This window comes from Canis lupus, chromosome 3, assembly GCF_011100685.1.
Source record: "Canis lupus familiaris isolate Mischka breed German Shepherd chromosome 3, alternate assembly UU_Cfam_GSD_1.0, whole genome shotgun sequence".
NCBI lineage: Eukaryota > Metazoa > Chordata > Mammalia > Carnivora > Canidae > Canis > Canis lupus.
Window position 1 is genome coordinate 11,254,023 of NC_049224.1, and position 25,760 is coordinate 11,279,782.

Here is a 25,760-nt window from a genome sequence, read left to right on the forward strand (position 1 = left end):
GTGCCTCAGTCAGTTGGGCAGCTGCCTTGGGTTCAGGTCACAATCACAGGGTCCTGGAATGGAGCCCTAGGTCAGGCTCTCTGCTCAGCGGGGAGTCTGCTTCTCTCTCTGCCTTTGCTCCTCCCCCTGCTTGTGCACTCTCTCTCTCTCTCTCTTTCTCTTTCATAAATAAATAAATAAATAAATAAATAAATAAATAAATAAAATCTTAAAAATAATTTTTTTTTAAAAAGTGGTTATAAGTAAGGAAAAGAGGAGAACAAGAAATATTTAGGAAGTAAATGCCACAACGTTTATTGACAGATTGGTGACTGACTAGGGATTGTTAGTTAGATATGAGTGATCTGGGAAGACTCTGGGGAAATGAATTGGGAAACTGCAAAGACACGTGCCATTCATCAAAAATGAAGAGCAGGGGCAGCCTAGGTGGCTCAGTGGTTTAGCATTGCCTTCAGTCCAAGGCCTGATCCTGGAGACCCGGGATCGAGTCCCACATCAGGCTCCCTGAGTAGAGCCTGCTTCTCTCTCTCTGCCTGTCTCTCTGTCTCTCATGAATAAATTAATAAAATCCTTAAAAAAAAAACTGAAGAGCAGATCTGGGACAAAGAAGAAAGTTTTCTTTTAGATACCCTGAGTTTTACTGGATATTCAGGCATATAATACAGTCCCATGCTTAAAAGAAAGTTTTGACGTGAGGCATAGTTTGTGCTATAACAACAGTAGTGGAAGTTGAAGCCATGCATCTGAGAATTGTAAAGCTATGGTCAAGCCAATATTTAATATTTAGGCAGAAAAAAAAAGAAACCTACATTAGAGACTAAAAAGATGGTCAGCTTTTTAAATAGAGAGAGTAGAGTGACAGAAACTAAAGAAAAAGAAGGACTCGGGAAGGAGAATCTATTTGTCTGTGTCATATGCTACAGAGAAATCAAGGAAGGTAAGGGCCACTGAGGTCCACTGAACATATGGGGGTCAATGGTGAAAATATCAAGAATGTCTCCTCCACATGTTTGGGCTAGGCCAATCAAATCACTCCTTCCCGGGAGCTGAATCTTGAGTTTGACCCACAGAGAGGGAAGGTGGTTGTTCCTGAGTTTGTCGTGTATGTGACCATAAAGCTCCATAGTTCCACTTTCTATGATCCTGTACTTTCTGCCCTTGGGAAGCTTGGTTGTTTAGCATTTTCTCCTTTGCTATGAATTACACCCATATCTTTCCAATGAATTCCATTTTTTTTCTTTAAGTTATTCGGAGTTGGGTTTCTTTTGCTTACAGTTAAAAAGCCCGAAGTGATAAAGTAGTCCTGCTTTTTGGTTTTTTGCTTTTTTGTTTTTTGGGGGTTTTTTTGTTTGTTTTTGTTTTTGTTTTTTTTGAGGGAGAGATAAAGCATTGTTCTTTTTGTCCCCTGAGGGAAAGACAGAGGGCAGAGAGTGGGGCAGAGTGGTCATTGATATAATGAATTTATTGAGTAGGCAGGAGGGGATGGAGTCCAAGCCCCAGGTTGAGAAATGAGCCTTTAGTTGGGCACCTTTTCCATCACAAAGGGGAAGTAGAGATGCCAATAAGCTTATAAGTGACAGGGAGAGGAAGATACAGTTCTCACTTCATGCCTTTGGCTTTTCTCAGAGAAATGGCAGATCCATCATCTGCTGAGTCTGAGAAAGGTTGATGGCAGGAAGGGGATTTGAGAGGAAAGGGAAGATTTAGCATAACCAGTGTCAGTTGATCAGACACACATTGACCATAACTGACACTTCAATCTTAGTTAGAAAGCAGCGACATGTAGCGACATCAATTGTCACTACATATTTTTCTCCAGAAACTCTCAGCTGCTCAGTTCCAGCACCAAAGAAACAGGATGGCTATATCAGAGTTGAAAGTAATAATGAAAGCATGATTTAAGTAGTGGGCACCAGTGTCTGGGGCTGGACAGGAGAAAATGGGAAGACAGAGGGGGGCTGATTGATTAGGGGGAAATGGAGGACTCAAAGCTCATGGGGTCATGAGGCCAAAGAGCAAGCATAGTTCAAGTAAGGGCAGGAAAGTTACCAGACACAAATGGTGGAGAGAAGCAGATGTCTTGCTTAAACATGAAGCCTGAATCTGAATCTGTCTACAGATGGAGGATCCGTGTTCCTGTCTTCTGTGCTATTAATCGTCCTTAAAGGGGTTCCTAACCTGTTTTTCGGTGACTTTCACCCACAGGGTGGATGACCACTTGGTGGGGCTCTTGCAGAGAAAATATCAGCCCGTTTAGCCTAGGACCTTAAAGTGATGGACTTACTGAGGAGTAATTTTTTTTTTTTTTTTTTTTTCATTTTTAGGAGCTATCCATTCTCTATTGCTTCCAATGGAAAAACATCTGACCCCGGTGCTCTGAGCAACCAAGATTTTAGAAGGTTCTTTGATTTAACTCAACAATCACTGTTCTTTGTATTATCAGCCTAACCCTAATCCTTTCTTTCTAGTCCTTCACTGGCAGGAAAAATCATCTTTAAGAGAGAATCAGAAAAAGGGACCATAATTAAGATATTACTCTTTTAGCCTTAGCCTATGAATAATATCTTTACCAACTTACCTCCCAGGTTTAAAAAGAATTCTGTTGCTTAGTGCCACCCTTCCTTACTGCTGACTGTGAAACAATGATCTGCTGCATAAATTGCCACCTAGCTTTTAATCTGTAGCAGCCTTGTATTAACATGGCAAGGCCAGTAATTACCGGTAACGAGAGTGGCATTATCTGCGGCGACTTCCTGTTCAATTTTACTTTGAAAGTGTCTGAGCTGGTTAGCTTACTAGCACACCATGTGCCACGCACTACTTAGTCTTCTTCCCTTCGCACGGTTTCCAAAAACATGCCTTATCTCTGCAAGGAGAGAGTGCTGCTGCATTGCTGCATATTTACCTCTTTGACTGGCAGGACAACTCAACCACAAGATTGTATTGCATGGTGTCTATAGTTTCATCTTGGCTTATGACTGACAGCACGTACTTTCTAATGGAGCGTGAGAAAATTGAGAAAGTGTAGTTAGCCTAATAACTTTGCAACAAAATACCTGTGTACTCTCCACAACTGACACCGGGCGGTTGAAACTATTAGGCTGAAAAAGCCATTTGTTCGGTGGGCTGTGGAGAGACTTTCTACACTGGGCAGAAGGTTGGATAAAGGATTCTCTGTGGTCTCTTCCACAGAGAGCTGAGAGTTGAGGCTCAAAATATCAACTTAATGAAGTTGCGGTGCTTGTCAACAATCCACGGGCAAAAGTAAGCTCCAGCCCTACAATCCAGCCTTAGTATCTTAAGGTTGTGTATACACAACCAGGGCGAAAGTAAAGGAGGCCACATGCCTGCATGACTCTGAGGACAGAGAAGAAGTTGCTTCCATGCTATTGAGAATGATTCTTGCATTGCCTGAAAACATGGAAAAATCCTATCTCATTATCTCTGATTTTTTTAAGGGCCCAGCTTTATTTTTTTCTTAAAGATTTTTATGTATTTATCTGGTAGAGAGAGAGAGAGAGAGAGAGAGAGAGAGAGAAAGCAGAGAGAGCAGCAGAGGGAGAGGGAGAAGCAGGCTCTCTGCTGAGCAGGGAGCCCAACACGGAACTTGATCTCAGGATCCTGGGATCATGACCAGAGCCAAAGGCTTAACCCCACTGAGCCACCCAGGTGCCCCTATTAGCCCTGATTTCTATTCAATTCTATGATAAAGAGAGCTTCTATATTCTTTAGTTGAAAAACAAGAGGATTGATTATGAAAGTTTTAATTTTGATCTATGTCATAGAATTGAGTTGGAATTGAAACAATTGTCAGTCTTTCTAATGTTCCAGAAAGGGAATTCTCCACATCTCAAAATAATTCATTCTGCAGACCAATCAAGGGATCCACCCTGATTTAATTAGCAATCTGAAATCATTTGCTGGGTGCTTCATCATGGTGCTGTTTTCTTCTAGAAAACACACACACACGCGCACACACACACACACACAGAATATTCTGGGAGGTTTTTTTTTGCCACTACGAGGATTACAAAATAGTCTCAACTTTTCTCTGTTTTATTTTCTTTCCACAGGAGGATGAGTGGCCTATCAGAAAGAAATGAGCAAGAGCAAAATGAAAATAATTATTGGAAAGAGAAAGCAAAATGGCAGGACAGGACCTTGAGAAGGAGGAGGAGACGTGTGCGTAGTTGAACAGAACCATTTGTTCACTTCTCATTCTCTTGCAATGCCCTCAGCGATTACAGCTGGGAAGGTGCTGCCCTGGTAGGGGAAGTGGGCAGAGGAGAAACACTGGACTGGGGAGGAGAGTCAATGGCATAATCAGAGCCTAAACAGAGTGACATTAATTTAGAAGAGGGTGTGTTTTGTTATGGGGAAAAGAAAGAAGGTCTGGACTGGACAGCACCTAAGCAGGATACATAGCTCTGAACGTCTGGGTGGCTCAGCGGTTGAGCGCCTGTCTTTGGCTCAGGGTGTGATCCTGGAGTCCCCAGATGGAGTCCCACATCAGGCTTCCTGTTAAGAGGCCTGCTTCTCCCTCTGCCTCTGTGTGTGTGTGTGTGTGTGTGTGTGTCATGAATAAATAAATAAAATATTTTTAAAAAGGACACATAGCTCTATTTGTATCCCTGTAGTCTAACTTGTAACCTCTTCAGTCCATTGACTCTAATAACCTACAGGCATGATTATTTTAGTCTCAGCCCATTCAGAAAGAGAAGACAATATGAGACAAAGACCTCTATTATTTGAGAAATTATCCTAGGGATCAGAGATGGAAAGATTGAGGAGAATAAAACAGGAAGGCAGTACATGAGCCATTCTCAAGTTAGCCAGGACCACAGGCAACTAGGGCCTGATCCACTGGGACACTCTAAGGAGCCGTGCAGAATGAGCCTCAGAACTGTGCACCCAAGGGATAGAAGAGGGTATCATTTACCCACTGGGGTCTTCCTTCATAAGTCAAGAGTTGCCCCTGCACAGGTAAATTCTCTCTGTAAACAACATGTGAGGCAGGTCGGTTATTTGCTGTAGGCAGCCCAGTTGCTGGGTGGAGAGCAGCAATGGGGCACAGGTGGAATATGAGGTTGATGTCGGTTTCCATCCAGCTGAGGAAGGCTGCCTCGGTGATGGCTGGGATAATGCTATGAGTCGGGGTGCTCCAGGTGCCTATACAATAATTAACCCTGCTAGAGATTAAAAATTTTAAAAAGCCTGGGCATAAGTAGAAATGGGAAAATGATCACATTATAAAGAAAACTTTATAGAGAAAGGAACCAGCAGATATCACCAACAATGGGACCAGCTGACATCGTTGGGTATCTCGCCTCCTGGTATGATGTGCTCAGAAGGAAACATTATTACTCATATGTAGGGTGTAACCTGGGTCTAATCATGTGGAAATATCAGACCAACCAAAGTGAAGGTATATTTTACAAAATAAATGTCGTGGACACCTAAAAATGAAATAGAGTGAGGGAGACAGAAAAGATTTAAAAAGTTAAATGTGATGTGTGATCACGTTTAATCCTAAAAGAGAAAAGTCATAAGAAACATTATTACAAAAATTCACAAACTTTTAATAAGTCTGTTGATTAAAGTATGATATCAATGTTAAGCTTCCTGATTTGGGTAATTTTACTATGGTATGTAAGGTATGAATATCCTTGTTTTTAAAAAATATGCATGGATATATTTGGGGGTAAAGGATGTTTGCAACTTACTTTCAAACAGTTTAGAAAATCAGGTGGATAGTGGGGTGGCACAGTTGATTAAACATCCAACTCTTGATTTTTGGCTCAGGTCATGATCTCAGGGTCCTGGGATGGAGCCCCGCATCATGCTCTGCACTCAGTGTGGAGTCTGCTTGAGATTCTCTCCCTCTCCCTGTGCCCCTCCCACTCGTGGTCACACTTTCTATATACTAAATAAAATCTTTTTTAAAAAAAGACAGGTAAATAGATAAATAGGTGTGAAAGAGAGAAGTCAGATATGGCTAAATGACAATAATGGGTGAATGTAAGTGAAGCACACAAGTGTTCTTTGCACTATTCTTGCAATTTTTCCATGAGTTTCAAACTATTATTCAAGAAAATTGTAAATACATAAGCCCTGGATCAAATCGGATACACTGAGGGCTCGAAAGACTTGAGTTCTAATCCCAGTCATCCAAGCTTGTTAAGTTTGAGTTTTCTTATGCGGAACCTTGTACAATTGTTGTAAAGACTAAATAAGGTAAGATGCAGAAGAGGTTCAAAATGCTTAAAATAACACAATTGTGTAGCTGTGTTCGAAATGGAAGTTTGACATTTGAAAGATGGCTTAATAGATGGGGTGTTTGATCATGCATCATCGAAGCAGTGACAGACACATCCAGAGAAATGGAAGAACGTGTGGGATAAAATGAAAGAAGAGAGCATTTTAGGTCATTCTCAGCTACTAACTCCCTTTTCCCAAATTGGTTCCCTTTAACAGACTGTGATTATCTATCTCCTAACGGATGTACATACTACAAGGACTGCAAAGTTAAATGTTTTCTCTCCTCAAGGAACTCAGCGTCTATCAGGGGATAAAGCTCCAAAAAAGTAGCAATCGATAATATGATGTGTTAAGAAATGTCTACAGGGCAGCCTGGGTGGCCCAGCGGTTTAGCACCGCCTTCAGCCCAGGGCCTGATCCTGGAGACCTGGGATTGAGACCCACATCCAGCTCCCTGCATGGAGCCTGCTTCTCCCTCTGCCTGTGTCTATCTCCTCTCTCTCTTTCTGTCTCTAATAAATAAATAAAATCTCGAAAGAAAGAAAGAAAGAAAGAAAGAAAGAAAGAAAGAAAGAAAGAAAGAAAGAAAGAAAGAAATATCTACAGAAACAAAAATAAGAAAACCAGTAACTCTGAGGTTTGGGGACAGATAGAAGAGAGTTTCTGACGGGAAGTGATATTTGAAGTGAGCTTGAGGAATGAGGAGATCACTGAGAAATAAGAAAAGAGGGACGCCTGGGTGGCTCAGGGGTTGAGCGTCAGCCTTAGGCTCAGGTCGTGATCCTGGGGTCCTGGGGTCGAGTACCCCGTCGGGCTCCCCACAGGGAGCCTGCTTCTCCCTCTGCCTGTGTCTCTGCCTCTCCCTCTGTGTCTCTCATGAATAAATAAATAAATAAATAAATAAATAAATAAATAAATAAATCCTAAAAAAATAATAATAAATAAGAAAAGAACATTTTAGGCAAAAATGGCTGAGGCAAGCATGGAATTCCTTTACATGTTAGTCTCTTGGCATTCTTTGCCTCCTCTGTAACACCTCCCCACAGACCGACCTTTCTAGCATGCGTGATGCCATGATGATTCTGTTTTTTTTTTATTCCCTCTGTTTTTATTCCTTTTCTGTCAGTATCTTTGAAGCTTCAAGTGTATTAAAACATCAAACGGCCTACCACAGTCATAAAGAATGAATAAGAATGATAAGAATTCGTTGTGGGGGGCTAACGACTATCCTGCTATCTGATCCTGGATGCAAAGGTTTGGGTATTATTTGGAAGAAGAAGAAGAAGAGAAGGAGAAGGAAGAAGAAAGAAGAAAGAAGAAGAAGAAGGAGGAGGTCGGGAGGATTTTAGTTGAGGATCTCCTATTCACTCCGTCCTGAGTCTAGTCTGATCTCTTAGTATTCTTCTTGCTGCTTCTCCTTTCCTCTCCTCTTCTTCTCTATGTAAGGAGAAGAAGAAAGAAGAAAGCAACTGCACACCACTGTGTGGTTCTCTTCCTTACTTTGGGGTTTGGGTGATTTCACAGAGCATTTTGATTAGTGGTGCAAATTATTCTAAATTATTCTAATTACCAGTTCAGGCCCAAGCTCTCCGCAGTGATGTCAGTGACTACACGCTGCAGAAAGGGAAAGAAGCAAGCCTTCTCATAAAGCCACAAAAACCTATTTTGGGACACCCGTAAGGTGCCTCAGTTACTCCTGAAAGCAGTCAGCTATGTCCTGATTGAGGACTGGAGTGAAAGACACCTCTGTGGTTAATAATTTCACTCGCAACAAGGGAGCAGAAACCCCGGGCGGATGCAGCCCCTGGCACTATGGGTAGGTACAAAGTAGAGTTTCAGTTTCAATTTTGCTCTCCCTTTCTTTGAAATGATTATAGCTTCTGCTTTTGAACAAGCAGGGACAGTTTCTGATCCCTGTTTTACTTTATCGAAGGCTAAAGTTGAGAACTTGTTTTTGAGACAGGAAATGCTGGTGAAACTCCTCGCTCCATCAGCACTTTCTAAGCAAATTTAGGCCCTTTTCTTTCCCTCTCCAGCTTTGAAGTCTTCCTCTCTACAAAACACTCACTCAGTGGAATCTGGCAGCTTGAATAATTCAGGCCCTGGTCACCAGTAGCCCAAACCTCTCAGTTCGCACCCGGAAAACTGAAGTAAATCATAGGACTACTGACTTTTTCGTAAGTGGTACAAAGTCTTATTATACTAAGCAGTGTCTGAAAAGTGTTCCAATTAACTTGGAAGAAAATCAAGCACTCTAAAATCATCAACTTGGAAGGCGTCGTTAGAACCCTGCTCCATCCACCTCTGTGATACATGGATCAAGAACCATTTGCAGGGCACAGTGATTTAAGATGGGTATTCTGGGCCTTTCCTTCTGAAAAGTCACCCAAATGCAACCTGTTAGAACGGTTTTAGCTCTATAGCCTTTGACTGCCAATTTATGCTAAAATGAGTCATTTTTTTTATTCACACAAATGCTTCCCTCTCTTCTATTCTCTCCACCAACTCAATATATTTAAGTAAGATTTCCCTCTATTCAGGTTAGGCCATCTCTGGCTCTTCTGGAATGATCTGTTCCTCCCAGGGCTGCCTTAGATGTGTATTTTAAAGGTAGTTTACCTCCAGTGAAAACAATAGCAGTTTAAATATCCTCTACCTATAATGAAAATGATAGCAACTGGCAGGCGCAGGAGATTTCGCAAAACTCTGGGATTCTCAGATTCTATCCTCAGGATGGATTCTGAAACTCTCAGTGTATTTCAGAAATTCTCAAGAGATAGCTTTGTTAACATACAGCCACTTGTAGTCCATATTGTTTTGTGTTTTTTTTTTTTTTTTCTTTTCCTCTCTGGGGATACATGGCCTTAATTAACAATATTTGACTTAAGTAGTCCCACGGTGCCACAGCTTTCTGTGCTTTTCCCAGGCAAGCCAGATGGAACCAGAGGACTGCCCAGAACTACGACTTCTCTTTCCAAACCCCTAGCCAAGCTTCTCTCCCACACAACAAACTTTCTCTTTTAGTTAATATTTGAAAGCTATTCATTTGAGTTTTATTCTTTTGGCTTAATGGTTTAATTTCCACTAAAATTAAAATGCCTTTTGCATTATTATTTAGACTCTACTGGGATAGAAGAATCTGAGCAATTTTGATAGATGACTGCTTAAAACGCTGAGAGTGAATTAACTGTTATTGATCACTTTGGGAACGAATTAACAATTTATCGCTCACTTACTATGTTTTAAGCCCTTGACGGGACACTTTTTTCAAAGCCCTTTTGGTAGGTTACTTTTTAAAAGTCTCACAATCAAAAAAATAAAAATAAAAATAAAAAAATAAAAGTCTCACAATCATTCTGTCAAGTAGGCATTCTTATCTCTAGTTTTCAGAAGGGAAAACAGGTTCAGAAGGTAGGAAAGGTTTATACCACCTGTAAGTGGCAGCCAGCATCTAAAACTCATGCCTACCTGTTAGACACCAAAGCAGAGGCCACAGTTTGGGGCATGCATGTTCCTGTCTTGGATGGTGGCAGGAAGACAGTGGATTAATAAGAATCAGAGATCTGGGGGAAGCCTGTTAGGGGCCGTGGTGGAAGAAAACAAGAATAAAAAATAATGGAGCAAGAGAAGTGAAACATAAAGTGAAGATCTATTCACCCAACAATGTTGTTTGATTACTTTGAGGAAGGTGCTGTGCTAAATCTTGGCACAGGAAGTAAGAGGCAAATGCTTCAAAGAGCTCAGACAAGAGCAGAGATGGCAAGCTTGGGGACCTGCAGGCCAAAGACCCGTTGCAAATCAGTGGCCCATTCAATGCTGGCCTGCTCACGAGTTTTTATGATTTTTAATCAGTTGCCCATATTTTTCTATTATTTGCTTTCAAATAAATGATAAATGCTCATGAAACCAGTTTCAAGGGGATCCCTGGGTGGCTCAGTGGTTTAGCGCCTGCCTTCAGCCCAGAGCATGATCCTGGAGACCCGAGATCAAGTCCCACCTCAGGCTCCATGCAGAGAGCCTGCTTCTCCCTCTGCCTGTGTCTCTGCCTCTCTCTGTCTCTCTGTATCTCGTGAATAAATATATAAAATCTTAAAGAAAAAAAAACCAATTTCAAAAAGTAGCAAAGGATGTACAGTGAAAGTAAGTAGGTTTCCCAACTCTGCTCCCAACCACCCTCTTCCCCATCACGGAGGCAAGCCTCATTTTCAGTTTTCTCATATTCTCCAACAGATAATCTTTAAATATACATAAATGTACATATGTAATATATATAATATGTAATATGAGCATATGTAGTATATATTATACATATTCTTTAAGTTAAAGAATATACATGTTATTTTAAAAAAATAAAAACACAAATGGTAACATTTGGTATAAACTATTTTACATCTTGTCTTCTTTTAAAACGCATATCATGTCAGTACATATGGGCTGCCTTATGGCTACATAACACTCCATTGTATTAATGTACCATAAGTTACTCAACCAGATACCTTTTGATGGACATTTAAGATGTTTCCAATATTTTACTACTAGAAAATTGTTGCAGTATCCTTATATACATACCATTTTGCAAGTGTCCAAGTATGTTTGTAGAGCAAATTTCTTAAAAAAAAAAAAAAAGATCTTATTTATTTATTTATTCATGAGAGACACACACAGAGAGGCAGAGACACAGGCAGAGGGAGAAGCAGGCTCCATGCAGGGAGCCTGACATGGGACTCGATCCCGGAACCATGATCATGCCCGGAGCCAAAGACAGATGCTCAACCGCTGAACCACCCAGGCATCCCTGGAGGGCAAATTTCTAGAAGTAGAATTGCTGAGGGGTGCCTGGGTGGCTAAGGCGGTTGAGTGTCCGACTCTTGCTTTTGGCTCGGGTGGTAATCTCAGAGGCAGGGAATCGATCCCCCTATCAGGCTCCACATAGGAGTTTGCTTGAGATTCTCTGCCTCTTCCTCCTCTTAGCTCTTGCACGCACCCATGCATACGTGCTCTCTCCCTCTCTCTCCCTCTTTTTCAAATGAATAAATAAAATCTTTAAAAATAATAAAAATAGCCTGCCTTTGGCCCAGGGCGCGATCCTGGAGACCGGGGATCGAATCCCACGTTGGGCTCCAGGCGCATGGAGCCTGCTTCTCCCTCTGCCTGTGTCTCTGCCTCTCTCTCTCTCTGTGTGTGACTATCATAAATAAATTTAAAAAATTAAAAATAATAAAAATAAATAAAAGTAGAATTGCTGAGTCAAAGATATGTGTATTTGTATATATTTAATTTTGACAGGCATTGGTAAAATGATCTAGATAGTGATATTCTCATGTTCCCATCCGCAATATATGAGAGCATCCATTTCGCTATACCACACCATTTGACTTTGGCCAATCTGTAGGTGGAATCGTGTCTATAGTTTGCATTTGGAGAGCCAACATTTTTAAATGTAGGCTATTTCCTGAAAGTAAAAAAGGCAAGATTTCCAATTTCTCTTTTAAAAAGACTGAAATCTGGTGATTCTACACCCCCATTCTCAGATGGTTAACAGCTGACCAGTGACCAGGCTCCTTAGACAGGGCATCTGTACTCAATACTGTGCTGCGCCCCCCAAACAGGCAACTTCATATTCTTCCCTAACACTGAAGCCAAGAGCCAATTACCATTTATCAGCTTTCAATACATCCCCATTCACTAATTTATATTACTTTTCTGGCTTTAGATATCTGACTTTTCAACTGCTCTAGAGAAAGATTAGCGATAAAAAACAAAGAAAATAAATGCAGTAGATAAAAGAGACACAATGGTAGGTGGATATAGAGGAAAGGTATATTAACATAGTTCAGAAACAACAAATTTTAGGCTCTTCTGAGTGATCACCCATCCTCCTAGAATTTTATCGTCAGGTTATTTGCACAAATTTAATCCAGCATTGAATTAATTTTATGCCTCTAGTACAAACATCCCAGAGTAACTTTGAAAATTTGGGGGACTTGGGGCACCTGGTGGTGTAGTTGGTTAAGCATCCAACTCTTGGTTTTGGCTCAGGTCATGATCTCAGGGTGGTGAGATCAAGCCACATGTTAGACTCTATGCTGAGTGAGGAGTCTACTTAAATTTATTTCTCCTTCTCCCTCTGTACTTACCCCTTTCTTCCTCTAAAATAAACAAATAAACCTTTAAAAAAGAAAAAGAAAAAAAAATTGAGGACAGCTCCGGATGTGAATCTAACCTTATAACAACCTTTCTTGGATTTCTAGAAGGCAAATGTGTTCTATATATCCAGGTGTGGGAAGCATCACATTGCTTTATTTTCCTAAACCAAATAAAATTGGGGTCACACCCATACTCACGTGGGAAATGAAATCAGCAGGTATTAGTTATCACTAGGAGGCAACGGAGGAAGTCCTCCCTGAGGTGGGTTGATGCTGCCCTGATAACTTGGAGAAGGACTCTAGTCTGCATTCTGTCATTGTCTACACCTGCGATGTCCTCTGAAGACCAGCAACCCTCTCCCTTCATGGTAATTATGGACATAGGGAACTTTCACCATGATTCACTTTACTTTCTCCCTGACAAAATAGAGGCAGGAAGAGAAGTTCTAACTTAGGCCTCTAGAAATAAATTGCAAGCTACTCCTCCTTTATCTGGGGAAAGGAAATGCATTATTCTACCTTTTTAAATTCACAATGGGAAAAATCTATGTCTTTGGCTTTGATTTTCTCAATAACTTAGGCTGTTGCCTAATAGGAAATTACAGCAATTTAAAAGGACATTAGGTCTTCTTTAGATTGGATCCATATAAAAGATCAGGTCCTAGATTAACCACACCAATCTAGATAATATTTAAATTGCTATATGTGAACCTATCAAGAATCCTCAGCTGGGGGCACCTGGATGGCTCAGTAAGTTGAGTGTCAGACTGTTGGTTTTGCTCAGGTCATGATCTCAGGACTGGTGAGATGGAGCCTGAGGTAGGGGGCTCCACACTCAGCAGGGAGTCTCCTTGAAGATTATCTCCCAGAACACCTGGGTGGTTTACCAGTTGAGCATCTGCCTTCAGCTCAGGGCGTGATCCTGGGGTCCTGGGATCTAGTCCCACATTGGGCTCCCTGCATGGAGCCTGCTTCTCTGTCTATGTCTCTGCCTCTGTCTCTCTGTGTGTGTCTCTCATGAATAAATAAATAAAATCTTTTTTAAAAAAGAGAGAAAGGATACTCTCCCTCTGCCCTTTCCCCCATGTTTTCTTGCACATGCACTCTCTATTTCAAATAAATAAATCCTTAAAAAAAAAGAAGAAGAAGAATTTTCAGCTGTCTGCTGGGCCCTTTTATGATAGAACTTCTTTGGAAATACATCTAGCCTGGACCTGACCTGGACCCACTATCTTGAAATTTTTGCCATGTATTAATCTCTTCAATGCTAATCTGTCATTTAATCCATCCTCTTCCTGATTTTGAAATGATCTATTTGGAATAAAAGAGAGTTACATTTACTCTCCTCAAGCTTTCTTTCTTTTTTTCTTAAATTTATTTGTTGACTCTGGAAAGTGAGAGAGAGCTTGGGAGGAGGGGCAGAGGGAGAAGGATAGAGAAACTCATGCAGATTCCCCACTGAGGGCAGAGCCCAATGTAGGCTTTATCTCCTGACCCTGAGATCAGGACCGTGAGATGATCATGACCTGGGCCAAAACCAAGAGTTGGGCCCTTAACCAGCTGCGCCACCCAGGTGCCCCAATCCTCAAGTTTTCAGTTGAACAGAGGGAGAGGGAAGAGAAGGGAAGACAGTTAAATTTAGGTTCAATTAAAACTTGAAAGCAAATATGAGTCAGAATAAATAATTACTCACACAGATTTTCCTTCTCTCCACTACTGACAGACTGCCAAATAAATATGTATCTGAATAAGTCTTTCTTTCCTGAAATTAAGTTACTACAGAGAAATCCCATGGCAAAGAGTAAGGACATACATGGCAGTTTTCCCTTTTAATAAGATCGCAGCAATTGACTACAATAGAATATTTTGCTCAATGCCTGTTTCTCCTAATATTTTGTTTTATTTCTAACAAATAATCTGAAATCCTTGAGACCAAAAGAGAAAAAGGTATGTTTTCCAATAACTAAAAATGTATCCAATATTACATTTAAACTACCTTTAGTTAAAAGATTAGTTGACTCTTGAAAGTCAATTTACTGTATCTGCTTCAGAGATAAGTATAGAAAGTTGGAATCTCGACTGTTTACATCTCATGTGGGAGAACAATTAAGACTATAAAAACTCGACTCTGTACTTTGCCCTCTCAAGTGTGAGCTTGCATCTAGAATTCAAACTTTGAGAATGTTAAGTTGATTTGCAGTGATAAAGTCTCTAGCACGGCATTTAATATTTTCATGAGAGACTTTTACACCAATTTAGGGCAAAATGGTTATAGATAATTTTTACAGTGAACTTTTCCAGAAATAAAGTTGTTTTTAAATGAGAATGATGTCATAATAAAGCCATATATCAAGAACAATTACTCAACATGTGGTCTGTGAAAATTAAACTCATTATAGATTTTATGTGATGACTCACCACAGTAAGAGTCACTGAACAGTGTCAACAGTGCAAATTTTGAATAGACTTTCCAGTTCATAGAAATGTTGGCACCTTTTATACATAAGACATTTCAGATTTTTCCATGTCCCACATGTTTTGTTTTGCATGGATTCAGCTCAGAGCTTATCCAGAACTCTCTTAGGGAGAACAGCTTCCCTCCACCTTCCCAGGTTGCTATTCCTTGCTTTTTTCTTTATCCATCTGACATCATTGCTTTCTACCTTCCATATATTCTTCCTATCTTAGCTATTTAAGAGTGCTGTTGTGATTTCAAGACCTAAACAAAAAAGTAAACCAAAAAACAAATAAAACTTTCCTGTCACTGCAGTGGGAGCTTCACAGGGACGTGAGATCTTCTTGAACATTTGCAGGGGCTTTTTATCACCTGTTTAAAACAAAATTCATTTCCTTCAGCCTAATATTCATGCCTTAGAAACTCTTTCCAAACTTCCTATGCCAATTCCAAATCATTGTTCCATAAAACTACTATTATGAGTTCAGTTGTGTGTCCCCAAAATATGTGTTACAGTCCTAACCTGCCTCAGAACCTGACCTTATTCGGAATTACAGTTTCTACAGAGGCAGCTAACTTAAAATGAAGACATTATGATGGGCCATGGTCCAATATGACTGGTGTCATTATAAAAGGGTGAACTTTAGACACAGACAGACATGAACAGAAGGAAAATGATCCGAAGACACAGAGAGAATGCCACATAAAAATGGAAGATTGTAGTAACCCATCTACAAGCACAAGAATGCTAAAAATTGCTGGCAAACCACCAGAAGCTAGGAAGAGGCAAGGAAGGGTTCCCCTAGAGATTTCAGATGCAGTATGGCCCTGCCAACAACAACAATTTCAGATTTCTAGCTTCCAAAACTGTGAGACAATAAATTTCTATTGTTTTAAGCCACCAGTTTCTAATACTTGTTATGACAGCCCTAGGAGACTACTATGACTGTCAAGCAAATATCAAGCTCCTCTTAATGTTATCTCTTTTGCTTCTATTTCTTGCTTCTTTTAAAAATTATATCTTTTTATAGAAGCCCAATTATATCTTACTTCCTCTGTTGCCACTGTCCCTTGTAAAAACAATCATTCCTTGGAATTTGAACTCTATACTATCATATCCTGTGTTCATAATACTGACAATTCATTACATCCCATGGGTATTTAACTTGGATGTGTATGTTCTTTTCTGTATACTAGACTCTAAACAGTACTATGTCTTCTCTCTTGGTATTTTTTAGGTTAACAATAATTTATGTAAAATTACTCAATGAATATTTTTAATAACATGATATTGTCTCCCAATTATGCATTTAAATAATTCAGTGGGGGACACCTGGGTGGCTCAGCAATTGAGCGTCTGCCTTCTGCCCGGGGTGTGATCCTGGAGTCCTGGGATCGAGTCCCGCATTGGGCTCTCTCTCTCTGTCATGAATAATAAGTAAAATCTTTAAAAATAATAATAATAATAATTCAATGAACATTACATAACAAGCCCTCCTTAATGTGCACTGGGTATTATATAAGATTGATGAATCACTGACCTCTATCTCTGAAATCAATAATACATTATATGTTAATTAATTGGATTTAAATTAAAAACATTAAATAAATTTTAAAAATAAAAAAACAATTCAGTGCAATATGACAAACACAAATGACTATACCATTCAAAGAATTATTTTAATGTACTTTAATTACATAAATATTACAACCATTATTATTTTTCTTTCAATCATTTTTATATGTTTGTGTGGTTTAAAAGCAAACTTAGACTCATACTATATATATTCAGGCTTATGTTCCATTTTGTTTATTTAATATTCATTTAATACATGATCACAAAACTTTTTTCTTCCATTTTTATATGCTTATGTGCTGTTTAAAAAATAAACTTAGAATCATAAAGTGCATTCTTTTTTAAATTCAACTTCATTTATTTAATGTTGTACTCTGAGAAATTTCCATAAATTTAAAAATTATTTAAAAACATTATTTTTTATTGGCTATTGTGATGGTTAATTTTTTGCATCTACTTGACACAAAAGGGTTGAGGGATGCCCAGATAGCTGGTAAGATATTATTTCTAGGTATGTCTGTGAGAGTTTCTGGAAGAGACTGACATTTTTTTTTCAGTAGGCTGAGTAAGGAGGAACAGCTCTCACCAATGTCAGTGGGCATCATCCAATCATTTGAGGGGGTTGAAAAAGAACAAAAAGGCTCCAGAATGGCTATTTCTCTCTTCTTGAGCTAGGAATCCCTCTTCTTCTGGATATCAGATGTCAGAGCTCTTAATCTTGGGCCTTCAGATCCTGGCACTCACACCAAGGGCTCCTGGTTCTCAGGCCTTTGGTTTTATACTGAATTATACCAACAGCTTTCTTGATTCTCCAAGTTGCAGATGGCAGATCATGGAACTTCTCCACCCCAAAACTGCATGAGCCAATTCCTATAATAAATTCACATATTAATTTACTCATAATTCATAATAAATTTGTTATATTCATATATGTGAATTTGTTATATAAATATATATTTAGAGAATGAAGAAAGAGCATCAGGTATGAAGAATATGTGCATATATATATGTATTATAGAATACATAATTTTCTCTGTTTCTCTGGAGAGCCCTAATGTAGCTATACAATATTGCAATCATATAGTTCTGTCATATTTTAACAATTCTCCTCTTTATGGCTAATTAAATGGTTGTAATTTTATTCTTATAATTTCATGGAGATTGTCTTTGCCCATATATCTAAGATCATTTGGGGGGGTATATTATTGGAAAAAGAATTTGTAGATCAGTGGGTATGAATATATCTTGTGATCAATACAAGTCATCAAATTGTTCTTCAGACCTGCTCTTCTGGCTTAAAGTCCCATCAACAGTGTATGACAAGCACTATCACATCACAACCTTGAAACATTTTGGTATTATAATTTTTAATGGTAATATAATATGTTAAATTGTTACACTGGAATAATTTTTGATTACCAGAAATAGTAAATGTTTACCAGTCACTTATATTCCTATGAATTTTCTGTTTATGATTTTTGGTCATGTTTCCATGGTAGCATTAGTATTTTTCTTCTTTCTTTCTTTCTTTCTTTCTTTCTTTCTTTCTTTCTTTCTTTCTTTCTTTCTTTTTTTCTTTCTTTCTTTCTTTCTAGAGAGAGTGGAAGTAAGGCTAGGAGGTAGGGGCAGAGGGAGAAGGTAAGCAGGCTCTACACTCAGCACAGAACCCAATGCAGGGTTTGATCTCACAACCCTGAGATTATGGCCTGGGTGAAATCAAGAGTCATTAATTATAATTAGTATTAATTAATTATAGGTAATTAATTAGTTAATGCTTAACTAACTGGGCCACCCAGGCATCTCAGTATTTTTTTTATAAAACAGAATGCCTGTTATCCGGAATCTAGGCTCAGGTCTAGAGGTGCAAAGTATCCTACACGCTAAAGAGCAGTATCAAAATGCCACCAAAAATTGTGACCAGACAGTTCATCTCTACCCTAAGGTTTACAAAGAGGTAACAAAAACAACCCTATTTCTCCCAGCCTCCTCCTACGCCTATCTGCCACCCCCAAATAAAGCATGAGACTGGAGAACACAGAATAGGATTCAGAATAATCGTTGGACTATATGAACACTGTACCATTTTATAGTATTTCCTCAACCTCCTACATCCATTCCCTGAAGTCATTCCCACTAGCCAGAGAAATAGATTCTGATGGTACTAAAGATGGGGATGATGAAGTTATGGTTTTAAACTATTCAGGGCCTGTTTAATAACAAAGTGACTAGAAGGTTTTGGAATTTGTTAAAGAAAGTTTTCAGGGATGAGAAAGAAAATTCCACACAGCACATCTTCAAGTGATGATTTTTTTTAAAAGTCTTCATTTTTATACCTGAAGAGGTAGAAACAGTTCAATGATATGTCACCCTCATTAATATAATGTACTTTTTACTTCTGACAGTGTTAATATATACTGAAAATAGTTTTCTCAATTTGTCTTTTGCCTTTTATTTAAATTTGTTATTTAATGCGCTTTAAAATTATTGATCTACCTTGCACTTTAAGCTTTTTTTTTTTTTAAGATTTTATTTATTTATTCACGAGAGACACAGAGAAAGTGGCAGAGACATAGGCAGAGGGAAAAGCAGACTCCCTACGGAGAGCCTGATGCAGGACTCGATCTTAGGCCCTGGGACCATGACCTGAGCCAAAGGCAGACGCTCAACCACTGAGCCACTCAGGTGCTACAAGTCTACCTTGCACTTTAAGTGAATTTTTTACTATGCATGATTTTGTGACTTCATGCTTTGCTCATTTAAAAACTGTTGGTTCACTGAGTTACTCGGGCCTTCCAAATGGTAACACATTTCATTACACAATAGCAAAAAAATCCACATTCATTAATATTACCATCAATAGCATTTTTAAAATCTTTATTGCAAAGCTTTTACGCTCACAGGGGTGGATGTTTTCCAAAATTCTAACTCAGTTGAAAGCTTCAATTTTTTCATTGGAAACAAAATATTGTCAATTATTTTCCTTGAAATGACAAGCTCACTTCATTCATTTTTGAGAAAATATCTGCCCAAAATGCAAGTCTGAATAATCCTAATTTGTCTGTCAATAGCCCTTTCAAGTAAAAATGGTGCCCCCATGAGGAAAAAGAACATTTATTTCAGCTTGCAATTTATGCAATCATATAAGACAAATATTGTATCCTGATATGTAGCAAAAGTTCTATATGCATGACTTCTTGTTTGATACACAATATTAAGAAGACATAGCCTAACGGGTCAAGTTTTAATAAATGTAATCATTTTTACTACCTCATCAGTACATTCTGTGAAGATTTTTTTTCTGTGAGTGTCTAGTAGTGAATTATCTTTTCGCTCCTAGTCCCATTTGGAGCCCCTTTCTTTTTTTTTTTTTTTAAGAGTTTATTTATTTGAGAGAGTGAGAGCATATGTGTGCTCAAGAGAAAGAGAGCATGAGTAGGCCACAGGGAGAGAGAGAAGCAGACTCTCCACTGAGCAGGGAGCCTGATACAGGACTCGATCCCAGGACTCTGGGATGATCACCTGAGTGGAAGGCAGATGCTTAACCGACTGAGCCACCCAGGTGCCCTGGTGACCCTGTCTTAATGCATCTAAGGGACTAAAGGTTTTACCCACTATTGTTTTTGCACCATCAGTATAAATCAACAGGAAGAAAATGGCAAATGATGTCTTTGTATTATTAAAATACAGTTTTGATCTCAGAGCCTTCCTGAAGGAGTCTTGGAGATACCGTACTTTCCATGGGCCACACTTAGAGAAATCCTCTTGTATGGAATACCATAATAGTGTATAATATTACTAGGTTCATTGATTTTGGTGCTGCTAGAGACATTTCAGTCAGGGAAGCTAAATTTTGAAAATTTATCCAAATTTATCTCAAATAAGAATACATTTAAGGTAATCAACCTGCTACAAAATCTGTAGCACTCTTCCCGGGGAATGTTGCCATTTCAGAGATTTGGTGGTGATCTGTGCTATTGGCTTGTCAAGCACTGAGTACTGGTGGTAGCCAGATGAGCTTTGAAGAGAATAAGATTATGGTGTGGAGCCTATGAATAATCTCCATCCCAGCTATCAGGTCTCTTTATTTATAAGCTCTTAAGTAAGTACTGGGATGGCTGAAGATAGTGGCTTGGTATCCTCCACGTAATTAGTCATTGTGTCTAGCTGGCAACTGCCAAACTCCAGTTGGTGGCTTTTGGTAGGAATTCACATGAGACAAATATTCATATTCTGTCCTCATTCTTGTCAAGATCTCCTTGTCTCCAGTCCTCCAATCTTGTATTTAACAAGTTTCTGGGTATCCATCCACCACCAAGCCTAAGTCACTACTCGTATGATTCATACCTTCACCCATCTCTCCTTTCAGGCACAGTGGGTAAGCAGATATACTGCTTTGAAGTTCTGCTCAGTGAAAGTAGTTTATTTCCTTTCTATCTGTTCAAATCACCCCTGAATTGGGCCATAATTATGCTACAATTCACTTCCATCTGTGGTAGTAGATCATGAAGAATCATCTGTAAATTGGGCCTGAATTTCTTCTTCCTCAGTCACCTAATCAAAGGGAACTTCTCATGAGGTCACAGATGTAAATTGAAGGAGCAGTAGGAGAAGGTATTATGAGAATCTGAACCTCAACCGATGCAAATCATATATTTAATATTCCTTTGAGTCTCATATCACTATTTATGATGGAGTACTGCTGTTCATATTCAAATTTAGAGCTTTGTGGATCAGATAATACCCAGCTTGTGACAATCATCTCTGATTGCCTGGTCCCTTGGTGTCCCATGCATGATTAGGTATTTAGTCCCAACTAGCACTAAGTGGTACTAGTATCAAGAAAGGTGCCATTTCTCAAAAGGAGAATGGACACCTGCATGGTTTTTCTTTAAATTCTAGGTGTATGCATTGTCATTCTCTTATGAGGGTTTACCAAAGTGTCATTGAACAGTCCTCAGAACCACAGACCTGCTGGTTCATACAATTTAATTGGTAGATGAGCGTGTACTGTGCCCTGGATTAGCTTCAGAGCCTTCTTTTTCTCTGAGCCTCATTTGAAATTCAGTAAATGTGTAAAGTAAATCACTCAGATTAAGCACATACTGGCTCCAGAACCCAAGAAGGCCAACAAAGCATTAGATCTCTTTAATGTTAGTAGGTAGAAGATATAGCAACTTAACTTTTACTTTGAAGGAGAGATCTCAATATATTCCAAAACTGCAGAGCCCTGGAACTGCCCCCTCAAGTTTGCACGGGGTTTATCTCCTACCTTCCGGCACAAATATTTGCTACTTCCTGACCAATAGATCCTTTAACAAGATTTCATAGATTTTTGTAGTCTGGATTATGACTGAGAGCCCTAGAGCTAAAAGAAAAGTTGAGTATGTTTTCTCTGACCCTGTGAAAGTGAATTGCTTCTTGATTCATACACAGAGAATATAGCATTTGCCAATGCAATAGCCGCAAACCACTTGTCAGAGATTGTGTTGTTTTGCTTCAGTAAGGAGACTACACTGATAAAAGTAGCAGCATCTAGGGTCATCACCTGATTAAGTTTATGAAAATCCTCTACCACTCAGGCCAATTTCTATTTCTACACCACTACCAAACTGTTTCTATCAATACAGCTTGAATAATGTGTCTTGAAAACTAATGAGGCAATTACCAATTTCTTCAGAGATTACTTTTTCATTTTTTTTAAGATTTTATTTATTTATTCATGAGAGACAGAGAGAGAGAGAGAGGCAGAGACATAGGCAGAAGGTCTCCAGGATCAGGCCCTGGGCTGATGCCTGCGCTAAACCACTGAGCCACCCGGGCTGCCCTTCCTCAGAGATTATTTTGGCAGTCTTGTGCATCTGCTCGTCCTAATGAATGTTGAAATACATTTGGCAAAACCCACATACAAAAAAATCTATTAGCATTTTTGTTGAGATTGTTTGGATTTATAAATTAATTCAGGGAACATTGAAACTTTTTTTAACATTAAGTTATCTCATCAGTGAATATCATATAGCTACTTATTTGTAAATTTTATATCTTTTATTAAATTCTATAATTTTCTCAGTAGAAGTCTTAGCCATTTTTATTAGTTTCATTTCTAACTGGTCTCACATAAAAAATTTAAAACTTGTATGGATTCATATTCTCATCCAGCTACCTCCCTTTTCCCATTTATAGCCAAACTTCTTGAGTTACCCACACTACATTTTGTATTTACTCCCTTCACTTCCTCTTAAAATGTAATTTGGATTCAATGAACTCCATTTTATCGAAACTGCTCAGTCACCAATGACATATACAAGCTAAAAAATCTAAGAACTTTCTGTTGATCCTTATCTTGCTTGATTTAAAAAAAAAATTATAAGTTTTCACTTCCAATTTCCAGTTCTGCGTATGAGCAGCTTAGAAATTGCCACTCCATCTTAATGACAAGTAAAAAGCTGAACAAACTGAAAAATTGACAACTCTTTTCAGATTCATGGGGCAAATTGCTACCCCCAATATTAGAGACATAAATAGGTTAATTTAGGGAGCAGCAACTTACTAGGCCAGATACTCCAAAGAAGAAACTTCCTGGAAACCACTGCAAGAATAGGAAAGCCTGAAATGTAATTGACAAATTGCTGGAGGCCCAAAATGGACAACAATGAGAGCTAAAAACTCCTAGGTGACCCAGTGATAGAAGGTTCCACCAAATACTGAGATTTATCTCCAATAGTGGATCAGTTCCCCACACTAAATATCTGATTAAAATACCTTTGTGCTTCTGGCAGGAAGAGGGGGGAAAAGAACCACTTTAAAACACTTCAGAGGATAAAGTTCTAAACAAAGCCTGCCCTCAAGGAAAAGTAGTTGACTAGCGCTTAATCTATTTGTGTATTAGCAGAACCTAACTGACCAAGGGGGAGGGAAATACTTAACTTCCTGCCCACTCTAGCTGTCTTGACTCACATAAGGTAGCTGACAAAAACTGAGAAACTCTTCTGAAGTTCATAGTCCAGAGACATAGGTTTACTAGAAGACTGAGACCTAATCACGGGACTATAGAATGCTTCCCCTCTGCCCACACCTCAACACCACATCACTAAAGGCCTATTTACAGCAGTTCCTTTTATCTTGTACATTATGTATAAATATTAAGAAATATTACCAGGCATAACAAAAGGCAAAAACCATAATTTGAAAAGACAAGAGCAAGTATCAAAACCAGACACAGTGGAATGCTAGAATCATCAGAGTGAGGATTTAACACAATTATGATTAATAGGCTTAAGGGATCTAATGGGTAAAGTAGGCAGAATGAAAGAACAGATAGGTACTATAAGCAGAGAGATGGAAATGATATTTTTATGTCTACATAAAAATCACTGTAACAGAAGTGAAGAATGTCTTTGATGGGCTTATTAGCATGCTGGACATAACTGAAGAAAAGAATCTCTGAGCCAGAGATATATAAATAGAATCCTTGAACACCGAAGTGCAAAAGAGCAAAAACTCGGGGGTGGGGAGGGAGAGGGGGATAGAATATCCAAGGACTATGAGATAACTACAAAAAGTGTAACATACACATAATAGGAATACCAGAAAGAAGAAAGAGAAAGGAACAGAAGAAATATTTGAAACAATAATGACTGAGAATTTCCCCAAATTAATGTTGGACCACACAGCACAGATACAGGAAGCTCAGAGAATACCAAGCAGGAATTAAAAAATCACTACCCCTAGGTCTATCATAGTCAAATTAGAGAAAATCAAAGATAAAATAAAAATCCAAAAAAAAAAAAAAAAAAACAACAGAGCATAAGATCACCTTACCTATAGAGAAACAAAGATAAGAATTGCATCCAACTTCTTGGAAACCATGCAAGCAAGAAAACAATAGAGTAAAATATTTATTTAAGTGTTCAAAGAAAAAAAATCACCAGCCTAGAATTCTATACCCTATTAAATTATCCTTCAAATATTAAAGAGAAATAAACACTTTTTCAGGCAAACAAAAATTGGGACAATGTGTTGCCAGTACACTTGCTTTGTAAGAAATGTTAAAAGAAATTCTTCAAAGAGAAGAAAAATATTATGGGTCAGAAACCCAGATCTGCATAAAGAAAGGACAAGTGCTGAAGGAGAAATAAGTGAAGGTAAAATAGAACACATTTCTCTAATTCTTTTTTACTTATTTAATTTTTTAAATTTTTTAGAAAGGAGGCTAGGAGGAGCAGAAGTAGAGGGTGAGAGAAAATTTTAAGCAGACTCCACACCCAGCATGGAGCCAATCACAGGAGGCTCAATCTCACAACCTTGAGATCGTGACCTGAGCTGATATCAAGAGTTGGCTACTTAACCAACTGAGCCACCAGGTGTCCCTCATTTTTCTTATTCTTAATTGATTGAACAGAGATAACTGTGAGTTCAAAATAATCCTGTTTCTCAAACTTTTGCGCATTAATTTTAGCATCCTGCAATGTATTTTGCCTCTGATAATTATCACTATGGTGCTTGTTTAATAAAGATTTTAGATTTACATCATTCCTTCTATATATACCAATGGGAAATTTCCTGTAAGGAGAAGCTTTCCCTTCTCTCTCAGTTATTTATTTAATTACCTGTCTCCTTCATTTTTGTTTGTATATTCTTCTGTTTCCCTTCCTTGTCAGGCCAGTAGGAATTTAACAAAGCAAAAGATAAAAGTAAGTATCACTTAAAAAGAAGATTCACAAAGAATTTTCAAACTTTTTGCAGTATCCTGTCAAACCAGAGGGACTAGATGAACAACAAAAAAAGCTAGATTAAGATCAGATGCACAAACACCATTGATCAAAGCAACATGAATTCATAAAAAATAAACTGACCACAAAAGGACCATAAAAAGTCCATACTCACTGATTGTATGTGATGTCGTAAAAGCAAAAGTTAACTCAATGCATTTTTTAAAGATTTATTATTTATTTTAGAGAGAGAGTGTGGGGGTGGGAGGGGCAGAGAGAATCTTCAAGCAGACATGCTGCTGAGCACAGAGCACAATGTGGGCTGTGAGCCCATAAGATCCTGACCTGAGCCAAAACCAAGAGTTGAACACTTAACTGACTGAGCCACCAAGACACCCCAAATCAATGCATTTTGTTGACTCATGTTCATTTTGTTCCTCTCTGGTTCTCTTACTAGATAAACTTCTAAATAGAAAAAAAAATTGTTTTATTTCATAATGGATAGTAGTTCTTAATGGTTTATTTTGGGTTGGACTTCTCTCCAACCAGGACATCTATTATTTTTCAGAGAACAACCCAGCAAATAAATTACTGGTATTGGAGTAGTATGACTATTA